Below are 14215 nucleotides of genomic sequence, written 5' to 3' on the forward strand. Positions count from 1 at the left end.
GCCGGCCTTCCTGGCAGCGCCTGGGCGCTCCTCCAGAGCGGGCCAGGCGGGCACCGGGAGCTGCCCTGGAGGCCTCGGTCCGGGTCCGAGAGGCCGTGCCTGGAGGTCCTGTCTGCACTGGGCATTGGGGGCTGCTGAGCGTGCCCAGGGCAGGCCCCGGGGTCATGCTGAATGTATAGAACAGGCTCTGTCCGCGGCAGGCACTGGTGGACTCTGCTGGCTGTGTCCAAGAGGGTGCTGCCCAGGGCAGTGCTGTCCAGAGAGGACAACTGAGCCTCGCGGGCCACATCGTCCCAGGGTGGCTCTGCAGAGACAGACATAGGGTGCTGCTGGAGGATGCCAGATGGCCTAGTCCAAAGCAGGCACTGCCAGCCATGCCCAAGGTGGCACTGGAAGAATGTACTCCCCAAGGTGGACACAGCCTCCTGGTGGCTTGGCCTGAGAGAGCCCTGCATCAGGTGGAGCTGCCTAAGGGATGAGCCAAGGCCCAGGAGTCATACCCATAAGTGGCACTCACTCCCCAAAGGAGTCCAGCAATGCCAAGAATAAGAGCTTTCAGAAGCTCTTTGGAATGAGGTCTGCCCCTGGGTCCTCATGTCCTATCAATATCGGGTGAGCTGCTTTACCCATTGAGAAGGAATTTTAGACTTTCTGGAAGAGGCCAGAGACATTTAGAGACCAGACCTCCAAGATAGGTGCTATGCCTTGAGCTGAGAGAGAGAGGTGGGCATTTCTACGGGCAGTGTCCATACTGAAGGGAGGTACCCCAGAACATGGAAGAAACTGAGTCGGGTGGTGCAGGAAAAAGGGTGTAGCAGACAAGGGCAGCTGCCTCCATAAACAGCCCAACCAGGAACTTCTGGTAGGGGTGGCCCAACCTGACAGACCAGGGAAGGTTCAAGCAAGGGGGCTCAGGAGCTAAGAGCTGAGTAAGAACTGAGAGATCCTGAGGAATAGACCAAACCCAGAATGTGCATTTTGGATAAAGGAATAGCATGTAACCCAAACTCAATGCAACACACTTTTACTGAGATCCTGCTAAGTGCCAAGTGCAGCACACTCTGAGGGACATAGAGCTTTCAGACCTGGAGCCTCTCTCCAGGGAACTCACATGGTAAGGGCGGGGTCTGGTAGTGAACTTTGACTGCAGTGGGATTCACCACGCTGTCATCCCTTGGATGATGAGATGACGCTATAGTGGATGGCTTATTTGGCTGGAGGAATGAAAGAAAGCTGCTCTGAGGACATGACATTTGAGCGGAACCTTGGAAGCTAAGTAGGACAATGACGATCACTATTGCTTTCTGAGCAGCTACTGTGTGCTAGACACTGTCTCTATTCCTCACAACAAACGTATGAGGGAGACATTTTTTTTAAAGATTTTTTTGATGTGGACCATTTTTAAAGCCTTTATTGAATTTGTTACAATATTGCTTCTGTTTTATATTTTTTGGTTTTTTGGCCACGAGGCATGTAGGATCTTAGCCCCCCGACCTTGGATCAAACCCACACCCCTGCATTGGAAGGCGAAGTCTTAACCATTGGACCACCACTGAAGTCCCCAAGGGAGACATAATTTTTATAGATAGGGATTGAGTGCATGGACTCGGGAGCCAGGTTGCCTGGGTTCAAATTCCAGCTCGGTCAAGTCTAGCTGTGTTACTCTGGGTGACTTACAAAACCTCTCTGTGCCTCAGTTTCTTTATCTGAAAAAGTGGGCTAATAATGCCTGCCTCAAAGTTTATTTTGAAAATCAAATGAGTTTAGTGTTTTCAACAAATGTTGCTGGAACAGCTGGACATCCACAGGCAAAAAGAGAGAGTCTAAACACAGACCTTACACCCTTCACAAAAATTAAAATGACTCATAGACCTAAATGTAAAAGACAAATACACAAAACTGCTAGACGATACCATAGGAGGAAACCTAGATGACCTTGGCTACAGCAATGATTTTTTGCATACAACACCAAGAACGTTTATGAAAGAAAGAACTGGTAAGCTGGACTTCATTAAAATTAAAAACTTCTGCTCCATAAAAGACAATGTCAAGAGAACGAGACGACAGGCCACAGACTGGGAGAAAATATTTGCAAAAGACACGTCTAATAAAGAACTGTTATCCAAAATAAACAAAGAACACTTAAAACGCATCAATAAGAAAAGAATCTGATTTAAAAATGGGCCAAAGACCTGAACAGTCACTTCACCAAAGAAGATACACAGATGGCAAATAAGCATTTGAAAAAATACTCTACATCACGTGTCATAGAGAATTGCAAATTAAAACAACGAGGTACTATTACACACCTAATAGAAAGGCCAAACTCCAGAACACTGACAACACCAAATGCTGGTGGGAATGTGGGGCAACAGGAACGCTCATTCGTTGCTGGTGGGAACGCACAATGGCACAGCCACTGTGGAAGACAGCTTGGCAGTTTTGGGTTTTTCTTTTAACTTTATTTACTTATTTTTTATACAGCAGGTTCTTATTAGTTATCTGTGTTATACATATTAGTGTGTACATGTCAATCCCAATCTCCCAGTTCATCCCACCGCCACCCCCCCCCACCCCCGCTTTCCCCCCTTGGTGTCCATACGTTTGTTCTCTACATCTGTGTCTCACTCTCTGCCCTGCAAACCGGTTCATCTGTACCATTTTTCTAGATTCCACATACATGCGTTAATATACGATATTTGTTTTTCTCTTTCTGACTTACTTCACTCTGTATGACAGTCTCTAGGTCCATCCACATCTCTACAAATGACCCAATTTCGTTCCTTTTTAAGGCTGAGTAATATTCCGTTGTATATATGTACCACAACTTCTTTATCCATTCGCCTGCCGATGGGCATTTAGGTTGCTTCCATGTCCTGGCTATTGTAAATAGTGCTGCAATGAACATTGGGGTGCATGTGTCTTTTTGAATTATGGTTTTCTCTGGGTATATGCCCAGTAGTGGGATTGCTGGGTCATATGGTAGTTCTATTTCTAGTTTTTTAAGGAACCTCCATACTGTTTTCCATAGTGGCTGTATCAATTTACATTCCCACCAACAGTGCAAGAAGGTTCCCTTTTCTCCACACCCTCTCCAGCATTTGTTGTTTGTGGATTTTCTGATGATGCAGTTTGGCAGTTTCTTATACAACTAAACACACTCTTCCCATATGACCCAGAAATTGTTCTCCTTGTTCTTTACCCAATGGAGTTGAAAACTTATATCCATACAAAAACCTGCACACGGATATAACAGCTTTATTTATAATTGCTAAAACTTATAAGCAACCAAGATGTCCTTCAGTACCTGAATGGTTAAACTGTGGTACATCCAGACAATGGATTATTATTCAGAAACCAGCTATCAAGCCATGAAAAGACATGCAGGAAATAAATGCTTATTACTAAGTGGAAGAAATCAGTCTGACAAGGCTATATGATTCCAACTCTGTGACATCCTGGAAAAGGTAAAACTATGGAGACAATAAAAAGATCAGCTGTTGTCAGGATTGGGCTAAGGGAAGGATGAATAGGCGGAGCACAGAGGATTTTTAGGGCAGTGAAACTACTCTGTATGATACTACAATGATGGATGCATGTCGTTATACATTTATCCAAAACCACAGAATGTACAACACCAAGAGTGAACCCTAATGTAAACTGCAGACTTTGGGTGATGATGATATGTCAATGTAGGTTCATCAGGTGTAACAAATACACCACTTTGGTGTGGGATGTTCATAGTGGGGAAGGCTGGTGGTGGGGAGGGTGAAGAGGGTATGTGGAAACTGTACTTTTAGCTCAGTTTTGCTATGAACCTAATATTGCTTTAGAAAATAACGTTTATTAACTTTTTAACAATTCAATGAGTTAATATGTAAAAAGAACAGTTCCCAGCATACAGTAAGCATTCTATAACTGTTAGCTTTGTTTTCATAACTTTCCCAACTCACAGCTATGGAAACACAGCCTGCAAGGGCCAGAGTGAGGATTCAAACTGAGGTCCCCAAGACTCAAAGCCCATGTTCTTTCCCCTGTACCATGGCAATGAATGAATAGACATATTAACATCTGTGTTATTTATGTGCGTCCACATCAGGGCACTCGGGGTAGCACACGGTGTTCCTAAGAGCTCCTCTAGCCTGAACCAGGAACCAATTTCAGAAACCCGGCAAGAATGAAACACCAGAGCAACGTCCACAGTGACTCTGGCTCATGATCACTTGTTTTTTAATCTTTTCCTTCTCAAAGGTCAGAATAATCCCTGCCCTGGCTCTAAGTAAAAGTAAAAGTAAAGCCCCATCCACCCCTCAAAGAAAAACGTCACAGCAGTGTCCACATAAAATAGCCCAGATGACCACGGAAACGCCAGTTTTTCCAGAAAATTCCTACGCTCCTAAAGCAATCTGACTCGAGTCGAGAAGCCCCTAAGGGAGAAACCTGGTAATAATTAATATCCCTTACAGCAATTGAGCCTTCACTATGGGTCAGCGTTAAGCTAACCCCTTGGCCGGCATTGTCCCATTTAGTCCTCATCCTCACCCTATTAAGGAGGTGATGTTCTTTTTTTTTTTTAATAAATTTATTTATTTATTTATTTATTTATTTATTTATTTATTTTTGGCTGTGTTGGGCCTTCGTTTCTGTGCGAGGGCTTTCTCCAGTTGCGGCGAGCGGGGGCCACTCTTCATCGTGGTGCACGGGCCTCTCACTGTTGCGGCCTCTCCCGTTGCGGAGCACAGGCTCCAGACGCGCAGGCTCAGTAGTTGTGGCTCATGGGCTTAGTTGCTCCGCGGCATGTGGGATCTTCCCAGACCAGGGCTCGAACCCGTGTCCCCTGCATTGGCAGGCAGATTCTCAATCACTGCACCACCAGGGAAGCCCAGGAGGTGATGTTCTTATCCCCATTTTGCAGATTAGAAACCAGGCTGAGGAAGATGAAATAATTTGCCCAAGGCCACACGGCTAACAAATAGCAGAGCCCGGAATGCTTGCTCTGTGTCACTCTGCTGGGCTGTGTCCTGGGCAGAGTGGAAAGAGCATGGGCTTTGGGGCCACATGACTTGAGAGGACACGTGGTCTATCAGCTGCTGGCAAGTTCCTTAGCCTCTCTAAGCCTCAATTGCCCCATCTATAAAATGGGGATAATAATAGTGCCTACCTCATAAGAGTGTGAGAGGATAAAACAAGCAAATTCATTTAAAGCAATTAGCCTAGTACTTGACAGGTAGTAAGTGGTTAATAAATGTTAGCCCTTATTAATCTCTCTGACTCTCCTTATCTGTAAAATGGAGGCCGATAATAATGTGTAAGTCATAGAGTTATTGTGAGGCTTAGAAGTAATGGCACAGGTAAAGCTTGATGATACTCGTCACACAGTAAGCTACCACAATATGACACTCCAGAAAGGATCTCAAATAAGCAAGCCAGTTTTTTGTAAAGCCCACGGAATTGCATATCTGTGTGATAGCAAGTGATGTTCAGGTGACAAGAGCACATGTTGAATATTGTTCCTCAAAATGCATTAGCCGAAGATCCTTTATTTCTTTACATAGACACTTGCAGTGTGGGTGCAGTGTGGGTGCAAGTTTCCCTCTCTAGGAAACTTGAAGCTAAATTCTTCGAAGAGAGTACCTGCCAAGTATCAGCCCAAAAAAAGGAGCATGTCTCTGAAATGACATAAAAAAGTTTAACTTGGGAAATTTCAAACACAGACAAAATAAACGAAATAATATAACAAACCCCTGAGTACCCATCACACAGCTTCAATCAACTCCTGGAAAACTTGTTTCAACTATACTCCCTCCTATAACTGTAACTTTAAAACAAATCCCAGATATCATATCACTTCATCTGAAAACATTTTGGTGTGTATGTCTAAAAGATAAGGATTATTTTTTAAACAACACCACATACCATTGTCACACCTGAAGTTTTTTAATAATAATTCCCTAATATCATCAAATCATAAATGTTCAAATTTCCAATTATCTCCATAAAGTTTTTTTTTTAATTGCTTGTTTGTTTGAATCAAGATTCACATGTTGCAGTTAGTTGACTTTTTTTTTTTTTTACAATTCATTTAATGGCAACTGGTAATCATCAAATTAGCAAGGGTTATCTTCAAAAGTTATTACAATAGTTGTGCTATAATTTCTCGAGGTTGATCAGATACCTAGAGTCACAGACATTTCCCACATAAGATGCATTATATAAATCAGGCTTGATTTATCACCAGCATTTATAAAAACAGACCTAGGGAAAGAACTAGGTCTGGGGACACATGCATGGTCTTAGTGTAGCAAATTCTTAGCCTGCTCTGATTATTATAAAATCAGAATAGCAAGAATATTTGCAGGATGTGACTTTTAAGTATCTTTTAACCTACAGGTTTCTCTTCTATCTCTTCCTTTTTTCCCTCACAACTCATTTGTGGGAGAAACTAGGTCATTTATCCTACAGATTTTCCACAATCTGGACTTTGTTGATTGCATCCCCATGGGGTAGTTTAATATGATACTCTGGCCTCTGTATTTCCTATAAATTGGTAAATAGATCTAGAGGCTTGAGCAAATTTGAGTTTTATTTTGGGGGGAAGGATACTTCATAGGTGGCATGGTCTTCTTTCTTCAGGAGGCATATAGCATCTTGTTGTCTCTAAAATGACACTTAAAAACATCAGAAATATATGATTATCTTTATTAGAAGTATAAGAATATGAAAAGAGCCCATCCAGCAACAGATGAATGAAAAAACAAAATGTAGCATTTATACAAAAGAATATTATTCAGCCATAAAAAGGAAGGAAACTCTGACACATGCTACAGTGTGATTGAACCTTGAGGACGTTACGCTAAGTGAAAGAAGCCGGTTACAGAAGGACAAATGCTGTATGATTCCAGTTACATGAGGTACCTAGAATATGCAAACTCATAGAGGCAGAAAGTAGAATAGAGATTACCAGCATCTAGGGGGAGGAGGAAATGGGGAGTTATTCTTTAATGGGTACAGAGTTTCTGTTGGGGATGATGAAAAAGTAATGGAAATGGATAGCAGTGATGGTTGTACAACATTGTGAATGTACTTAATGCCACTGAATTGTACACTTAATGGTTAAAATGGTAAAAATGGTAAATGTTATGTTATGCATATTTTACCACAATAAAAAAAATATCTTTAATAGCCTAGCTATTGGGAATTCCCTGGCAGTCCAGGGGTTAGGACTTGGTGCTTTCACTACTGGGGCCCACGTTCAATCCCTGGTCAGGAAACTAAGATCCTGCAAGTCACACAGTGCAGCCAAAAAATAAAAAGTGCCCAGCTATTGCATAGAATATGGCCCCTCTTACAAAACTTTGATGGCTTCAGTTTATATGTCGGCCTTTGTCTGAACCTGCAGCCTTACTCCTTCTGTACTGACCTGCACATAGTTGTGGGACTCCTTCCATGCTCCCAAGAATCTCACGGGCTCTGCCTGACTCTACAATGAGCCACAGTCGCAACAGCCTCAAGCCCAGCATCCTAGACTATAAACATACACAAGCAGAGCTGTGGAGGCAGCTGGGGCATGTGCTTCTGGAGATATAAGGCTTGAAGTTGAGCCTCTCTTTGCTACTTACTTGTCATGAGAGCTTAGTCAAATCACTTAACCTCTCAGTTTCCACTCTTATAAAATTAGGGCTATGAACTCCTACCTCACAGGGTTGTGTAAGGATGGAATGAGGTTACATAATGGTCAAGGGCTATACAAAGAGAGGGCTTCATGTTGCTATTATGCTTGGAGTGATTCAAAGAGGATCCAGCTAGGACATAGGTTTATCAGCTCACTGGGAAAATAATGTCTCCGGAAGTTAGTCACTTTGCAAGCTAAACTTTTCTTGACATCATTCTTGGTGAGGACAGCAGTAGAGTCACCACCTGTCAGTGCCAACACTGAGGGCATTCCCAGGATGTGGGATTTTCAGTGCTAAAACAGAAAGTTCCAAGCAAAATAGGACAAGTTGGTCACCCAAGCCATGACCTACCAATTGCTAATGCTAGGGACTGCCTCTCAGGCTTGCTGACTACTGCCTATTTGACCTGCCTTTTCTTCTCAGCTTGGCCCCTGGAACCTCTTCTTCTAAATCTCTTTGCTGGACCTATTTCCTCTGTTTGCCCTTCAGTGTTGGTGCTTCCTAGGATTTCTTCCTCCACCTTCTGCTCTTAGGATCCCACACCCCCTCCTTGGGAGATCTTGTAAAGCATCTGATAGTAAATATTTTAGGCTTTGCATGTGTCTCAACTACTCATTTCTACGACTGTAGCACACAAGTAGCCATAGACAATACACAAACGAATGAGCATGGCTGTGTTCCAATAAAAATTTATTTATTAAAACTGATGGTGGGGGCTTCCCTGGTGGCGCAGTAGTTAAGAATCCACCTGACAATGCAGGAGACACAGGTTCGAGCCCTGGTCTGGGAAGATCCCACATGCCGTGGAGCAACTAAGCCCATGCGCTACAACTACTGAGCCTGTGCTCTAGAGCCCACGAGCCACAACTACTGAGCCCATGTGCCGCAACTACTGAAGCCCATGCGCCTAGAGCCCGTGATCTGCAACAAGAGAAGCCACCACAATGAGAAGCCCGCGCACCGCAACGAAGAGTAACCCCAGCTCGCTGCAACTAGAGAAAGCCCGCAAGCAGCAACGAAGACCCAACACAGCCAAAAACAAATAAATAAAATAAATAAATTTATTAAAGAAAAAAAATATATATGGTGGGCCAGATTTGGCCCAGAGACTACAGTTTGCTGAACTCTGGCCTAAGGAATAGAATCCAAGCTTATTAGCATAACCCAAAATGCAATTGGTTCCCTGCTACTCAGGATCTAGACACCAATAGCCTGAGGCCCAAGGAGAATAGCTTCCACTGCAGCAAGCAGGACTCCAATTAGACGTTGGAAAGAACTTTCTTAGCTGTTAAAGGATTGTTAAAATTGCCCCAAGTTGTAGAAGGAGACGGGAATGTCCATCTCCTCTGGTTTGCTGACATGCCTCAGGCGAAGCCCTTTCTGGCCACTCCTAATTCTGGTCTGAAGATATCAACACTAAATGAAATCAGCATAGATGAGTCGAGCCCCTATTCCATGCAAAGCGCTAAGTTAAGAGCAGGACTGTGTGTCCTCTTCCTGCAAAGCTCAGCATCTCTGCCCCGCCTGCGACTGAGGTGCAAAGACCAGTCAGAGACACGTGCAAAGTTACACAGCAGGATGGATGTAAATAACTGCTGAAGGTCACAGTCAAGGGGAGTCACAACATGCATGACTAATTATCGAGTGGAATCGTCCTGGAGGTTCAGAGGAGGAACAGATCAGAGGAGGGGTCAAGGAAGGCTTCACAGAAAGAGGCTAGGATATGAGCCTATAATAGTAGAATTTAGATGGTAACAGCACTTTTGAGGAACATTGTGCACCTGGCACTTCATAACAACCCTGTGAAGTGGGTATTATTCTCTTTTTATACAGAAGGAAACTGAGCCTCAAAACCCCAAGCAGTTTGGCCAAGGTCACACAGCCAGTGAGTGGCAGAACAGGATTTAAACCCAGTTAGTTTGGCCCTGAAGCCAACCAAGGCAGACCTCCCCAGGAGGGACTGTAGCAAAGGGTGGGAAGAAGCTGGTGAAGGTCCGGGCATAGCTCCTACTGTGGCTGGAATGGGAAAGAGTGGTTAGCGAGGTCTGGACTGGCTCGTGGAAGATGCTGGATGCCAGGCTGAGGAGCTTCAAGTGGTTAATTCAAGTGGAGAGCTGAGCGGGAGGCAGGTGCAGGTTAGAAGGGAGGGAGGGGACAGTGCAGGCAGGAAGGTGCTGGCAGGTTCGGCAGTAGCAGTGCAGGCAAGTCTGAGCCAGGGAGGTGATGTGGGGACTGGAAGGAGGGGACTGGGCAGGAGAGACTAGGACGGAGGATTTGTGTGGGGACTCTGCTACCAGCAGCCATAGGAGCAAGTGAGGGAGGAGCTGGCGACTGATTCCACAACTCTCCATGGGCCAGGCAGCAAGGCAAAAGCAGCCCTCCAGATAGCTAAAGTTCATACAATGGCTATGGGATAAGGAGGGTGGGAGGGAGACGCAAGAGGGAGGGGATATGGGGATATATGTATATGTATAGCTGATTCACTTTGTTATACAGCAGAAACGAACACACCGTTGTAAAGCAATTATACTCCAATAAAGACGTTAAAAAAAGAAAAAGAAATATATACACACACACAAATACAATGGCTTATGTTTATTGTGACCAGCTACTATTGGTGAGTACTTTACATATATAAACTCGTCTTATCCTCACAACATTCTTAGGAGGTAGGGTTTATTATTATTCCCATTTTTTTCAGGTAAAGGAACTGAGGCACAGAGAGGTTAAGCAACTTGTCCAAGGCTGTACAGCTGCTAAATGGCAGAGCTGGGATTTGTTTTTAGTTTTTTTTTTTTTAATATTTATTTATTTATTTACTTAGGCTGCGCCAGGTCTTACTTGCGGCATGTGGGATCTGGTTCCCCGACCAGGGATCGAACCCAGGCCCCCTGCATTGGGAGTGCAGAATCTTACCCACTGAACCACCAGGGAAGTCCAGAGCTGGGATTTGGACCCAGACAGTCTGGTTCCAGAAGCCTTGCTCTTAATCACTTTGCTACCCTACATCTGTTGAGGTAATGCTTTCAAGAGGAAGCAGGATTCCCCAACCTCAAGGATAAAGCAGGAGAGTGATGGCGATGGCAGGGTTTTTTGCCGGGTGGCGTTGCCCAGTCAGACCTCAGGTCTCTGCTGCTACCTTGAGCCGGTTGCCTCTCACCATCAGGCAGGGAGCCTGAGGCGTGCTGCGCTGGGGCCTGCACTGACCCGGCCTACACCTCCAGGCAGAAGGGCACCTGGAGCCCAGGACTGTCTCATCAGAATGGAGCAGGGGAGGATGGGCAGGCCACCCCATAAGTGGCAGCAGCTGGCACAGGCCACAGAGAGGGGCTGGCAGGGGAAGACCCTGCCCCAGTACTACAGCTCCACCAGGTTCAGCAGAAAGAATCCCACTCCCACCCCAAATATGAAATTCAGAAAGATCACCTTCTCTGCGGCCCTGGACACAAAGCAGTCAGTATTAGGGGGACAAGGATAGGAGTGGTAATGAAACAAGCATGGAACATCAAACCCAAACAGAGAGTATTGCCCCAGCAGGAAGGCCAACCCCATAAAGGCCCACAGTGCCACGTGGGCAAGGTTGATGGTCAAGACTCTGTGTGACCTCAGGCTGGGGTGCTGGGCTGCAGCCTCAAGGCATTTGAGGAGAATCCTCTCTTCCGCCAGGAGCTGTCCCTCTAGGAAGTGAGAAGACCCCAGGAACCCCAGTCTGGGTACCTGTGGACACAGAAATCACAAGCTTTAAGGAAGGAGTTGAGGTGGGGGAAGGAATAGAGAGGGAAGGGTAGGGGTGAATAAATATAAAGCCCCAGCAGCCAGATATTTGCATAACTATTTCTGGCCCACAGCAAGAACTCCAGTTCCATCTGTGCCTGATAATGCCACTTGCTGCCTGACAAGGACAAGGAGAACAAACTGGCAGAGAAAAGGACATTGAGGAAGAAAGGATGGAAGCAGCAACTCTCCAAGTTTCTCCCCAGCACAACCCCAAATTAACCAAGACAGTCTGCACACTTACACAGCAATTAGGCTTCCGCAGAAATGTCCCTCACTAATGGGCTTTTGAACCTTCCAACCGTCCTGGGCATTTTTTTTTTCAGACTTACATGGCACCAGGCATGTTTTTCTCAACATGCCACAGCAGACTATTCATAACTTAGATTGTTTCTCCTCCAGGTTCCGGGGTCACATATAACTTTTTGTCACCATGCCAGGATTTGGAAGAGACAGGTCTTACAGCCCCCATTCTTGCCAGGTGGATCCTCTTTAAGGCCTCACATTGCAAAAATCTTATCTAACTTTACATGTCTGTAGCTTCTAATCCTAGGAATTACTGAAAACATTGCCAAGGCATAGTTTGGGGGGGGGGTATTGACATCCCTTATCACCATCAGCCCTCTCTTTCAGCCTCCCAAATGCGAGTACAATCTAAATAGAGCAGCAGCAGCATGCTTACTGTGCAAACTCAGGGGCAAGACAGGACCCCAGCCTTCACAGCTGACTTGATTGTCTTCCCTAGTCCCCTCCTAAACAGAATCCTGGAGCTGCCCCTGGAACCCCTCTCTATTCCCCTTAACTTTCAAAAAGACAAGTTGTCAACATGAGTGAATGAGGGTTGAAGTTTCTGGTTGCCAGGGCCTTAATACAATGGACGAGAACACAGTCTCTCAGGAGAACTTTGAAAATAGGGCAGAGATCTATCTGTGCAGGCCCAGGTTTCTCAACCTCAGCTTCAACCTTAGCACATTGACATTTTGGACCTGATAATTCTCCATTATAGAGGACTGTCGTGTGCATTGAGGGAGGTTTAGCAACATCTCTGGCCTCTATTCACTAGATGCCAGTAGCAACCCCCCTTCCACATCCAGTCATGACAATCAAAAATGTCTTCATTGCCAATGTCCCATGGGGAACAAAATTGAGAACCACTGGTCTAGGCTAAGCAAAGTGTTTTCCTGCTTGGAGGCAGAGGATGAAAAAGTTGACTTTTAGATTCTAAGATCCAAAAGGAAAAACTCCAAGAGGGGTAAACAAGATGCTGTGACAGGCTAGAAGTCAGGGAGTAGAGCAAAGGCCCCGTATCATAGGAAATTGTGATGCCCCAGCCAGCCAGCCAAGGTCACGTAACAAGGACCCTGCAGAGTCAAGAGTAGTGAATCCCCAGGTTTTCAGCAGCTACAGGCCTTATCATGCAAATCAGTTCCACCTCCAGTGTGTCCAGCTCCTCCTCTGAACTCAGATCTTCGGGGGGTTGGGGGACACCGCTGGGTAGACTTCTCTGGGTCTTCCTTGGAGCCACACAGATCATAGAGGCCTGCAAGAAGAACCAAGGCCTGGAAGGGTTTCCAGGTCCATATCTTAGAGTATCTCTGCCAGCCCCAAAGCCCTAGAACACAGGGCCAGAGAGGGGCACTGCTGGCAGGGTTCTTAAGCTCCTCTAGTTCCAAATCAGTAGTACAGATTCTTTCTTTTGCCTCAGGCCCCCATGTGGCCTGGCACAATACCGTTACTGATCTTTTCTGTATAGAAAACATTATTTTGTTCAACATGGATTTTTTTTTTTTTGCATCAATTTAAGTTTTTGAAAATATTCCAGTAAAATATTCTTTATCTTGATTAGTGAGGTTTTTAGCATTCCTTAAATTTTGTGCCTGAGGCTACTGCCTCCCTCACCTCATTCTCACCCCAGCCCTGCTCACTGGGTCCCCAACAGGACAGCCCATGAGGCACATGTGAAGGCAGAGGTCACAAATGGAAGCCCACAGGCTGAATTCTGCACATAAATGTGTTTTGATTGGCTAGCACTGTGTTTTCAAAAATGTCTTGATTTGTAGCCAATTTTTTTTAAGTCAAGAGGTTCACATAAAAATCCACATTTCTGGCTTCTTTTGAAACATTGGGTGATCTAGCAATACTACATACCATGGTCAATAGCTGGCGGGACCTGCTTAGTGGTTTTCTGTTTAGGGTAGGGGGTGCTGTCCAATTTCCCTCAGCCACACTCACCCGGCTTCTCCTACTTACAGGACCCATCTGATCTCCTGTGCAGTGGTGTGCTGGAGCTGGCTGGTACCCGCTCACAAGAGTTGATTGTCAAATTCCAGAATCAATTCTAGAGTCAGTTGTTGAGCCACTGTAAAAAAATTAAATTATATAAACTTACAATTAAGTATATTAAATTGAAAACAAAACTCAACTTCCTAATTACTATTTTTACTATTATGTTTACTATTTTACTAATACATTTTACTATTATCTATGCTCTTGAGGTTATTTACATCTGTTGTGCCTATATGGTGGAAATATTATATACTGGTGTGTTACTGCATCTCTTCCCAACACTGTGTTCAGTTTTGTCACATTGGAAGCATGAAACTGGCCACAATAGGAGTATTTCCACCATGGAAATCGGCAAACACCACAAAACAGGGCTTGATTCATTGTGCTGCTGATTGTCTAAACTTAAGTTTTTTGGGGTTTTTTTTGGCCATGCCGCAAGGTATTGTGGGATCTTAGTTCCCCAACCAGGGATCGAACCCAGG

The 14215-nt window shown here is 45.0% G+C and overlaps 1 long non-coding RNA gene and 1 other non-coding gene across 2 annotated transcripts; both read right to left on the bottom strand.

The window, feature by feature from the left end:
• Positions 1-6226: 6226 nt before the first annotated feature.
• LOC132356330 (small nucleolar RNA SNORA72) lies at positions 6227-6358 on the bottom strand. Its single transcript, XR_009499846.1, has one exon. It is a non-coding gene; the product is annotated as a small nucleolar RNA SNORA72 (small nucleolar RNA).
• A 3962-nt stretch (positions 6359-10320) lies between these two features.
• On the bottom strand, positions 10321-13741 carry LOC132355660 (uncharacterized). The gene is made up of 3 exons (XR_009499675.1): positions 13680-13741; positions 12880-13006; positions 10321-11390 (listed from the first exon to the last, which is right to left on the bottom strand). It is a non-coding gene; the product is annotated as an uncharacterized LOC132355660 (long non-coding RNA).
• Positions 13742-14215: the final 474 nt, after the last annotated feature.

This window comes from Balaenoptera ricei, chromosome 20 (genome assembly GCF_028023285.1).
Source record: "Balaenoptera ricei isolate mBalRic1 chromosome 20, mBalRic1.hap2, whole genome shotgun sequence".
Classification (NCBI taxonomy): domain Eukaryota; kingdom Metazoa; phylum Chordata; class Mammalia; order Artiodactyla; family Balaenopteridae; genus Balaenoptera; species Balaenoptera ricei.